Below are 1961 nucleotides of genomic sequence, written 5' to 3' on the forward strand. Positions count from 1 at the left end.
TCAGGAGAAAGATGAGGCTTTCTGCTCCCGTAAAGTTTACAGCCTCAGAAACCCTATCAGTAGGCACACAACAATATGATTACTATTCCATTTGATCAAAAGAGGACAGAAAGGAGCCGGTCTTGTGTAATCAACATGGTGCCAGAACCCAGGGAAACACTTAGACCTGAGATGTGGGGGGAGGTGGAAAGGGAAGAAGTAGTTCTCATCTCTCACAATGATTTGCAAAGAAACCAAACTCCAAAGATGTCATCTACAGCTATACAGTGTTGCTGTTGTTGTTAGTGCTGTCGAGTCAATTCCGACCCATAGCGACCCTGTACAGAATTTCCAAGGAGCAGATGGTAAGCTTGAACCACCGACCTTGCAGTTCAAATTACTTTGCAGTCTGATGCATTAGCCCACAGCAACATACCAGGACTCCTAGCTACCCTGTATAAGGTTTCCGAGGAGTGGTTGGTAGGTTTGAACCACCAATCTTGTGGTTCAAACAGAACTAGTGATCACGTGCCTAAAAATATCTCCCTATACCATGGCCCAGATGCCTGAAATTCCAGTATCTGGAGCAATTCAAATAGACTTTTCAGGGTGTCTAGTTTAGCTTTAAATTTGTAGTGGTTACGAATTGGGCTGTGAACCTCAAGGTCAGCAGTTCAAAACTACCAGGTGTTCCACAGGAGAAGGATGAGGCTTTCTGCTCTGGTAAAGATTTACAGCCTCGGAAACCCTGTACAGGGTCGCTATGAGTCAGAACCGACTCCACGGCACATAATAACAACAGTTCCCACTTGTATATGAAGCTTCCCTGAGGTGGGATGCCCTCAAGACCTTTGGATATTGGAGGGCTGCAAGAAGGTTGAAGAAAGGTGGAAGAAGTTTTCTTCACAATTTTGTCTAAGACTGTGTCTGTTTTTCATAAGTAGGTCTGATTTTGATGCAGAGCAGGAAGGAGTGGGACACTCAGGGTTGATTTTCTAGAGAAAATTTGACACATGAAACTGATCAATTAGGGGGGAAATTATTGTTTCTATGAAACAAAAGGTCTGTTGACTTTATAGACTGCTTCTGAGGCTGGGAGAAGGACAAACCCCCACCCCCTCTAAACCACCTTGATTTAGAATCAACTTTTTACAGTGGTTCTTTGTCCTGAAAATGAAGTGATGGGCAGTCTCTGACCAGTCTTCAGCCCCAAAAGGAAACGACACAAAGTCTGACTCTGATAGGATGTGAAAAATCAATATTAATTGTACACACATGGCCGCCCTACGTCTCACCATGCCAGATTCTCCAGGATTCAAATTCAATCTGATTCGTACAGTAAGAAATAATATCCTGGAAAATGTGTTTTTATATTACAGAACGCTTTTCCTCAGCTAGACGCCTATCCACCCCCACTTAGAGGACTGAATCCTGGGAACCTGGTCAGTCAGGCCCCGGCGCTTGTCAAGTTGAGGGGCGAAAGTGCGGTAGAAAAAGGATCAGGGTCAAATGTAACATCTGAATAAGGCCCTGGAGCCCGTGGAGTACGCCAAGGAGGGAAAGGGGTTCTTCACTTATTCCCAGGTGACCAGGCATGTAGGGCGAAGAGGGACTGGGGGAAGGGGAGGGGGAGAATTTGGGGAAGAAACTATTTGCTGGCTAGGGTACGATTTAGAAAAGAGTTTGGGGATTGAGAGAGACTCTTGGGAACAGGAAAAATAAACAGGAAGCGATCTGGATGAAAGATTACAGCATAGGAGCGACCTGGAGAGGGCATGGGAATAAGGTGATATTGGGAAAGAAGCAACTGGAAGGGGCGCAACAGAACAGGGGTGGGAGGATGAGGGACAGCCAGGAGCGCTGCGGCCTGGGTCGGGGGTCCCTTCCCCGACGCAGTCCTGCGCCCTCCCGCGTGCCCGCCGGCTCCTCCCCCGGTTCCGCGTCCGCCCTTCCGGCCTAGGCCCCGGCCCTCCCCGGCCGCC

The 1961-nt window shown here is 48.0% G+C and overlaps 1 protein-coding gene across 1 annotated transcript in view; it reads right to left on the bottom strand.

Annotated features, from left to right (window-relative positions):
- FAM160B2 (family with sequence similarity 160, member B2) overlaps nt 1-1961 on the bottom strand; it is a 17583-nt gene that overhangs the window by 12549 nt on the left and 3073 nt on the right.

This window comes from Chrysochloris asiatica, unplaced genomic scaffold, assembly GCF_000296735.1.
Source record: "Chrysochloris asiatica unplaced genomic scaffold, ChrAsi1.0 scaffold00064, whole genome shotgun sequence".
Taxonomy (NCBI): Eukaryota; Metazoa; Chordata; class Mammalia; order Afrosoricida; family Chrysochloridae; genus Chrysochloris; species Chrysochloris asiatica.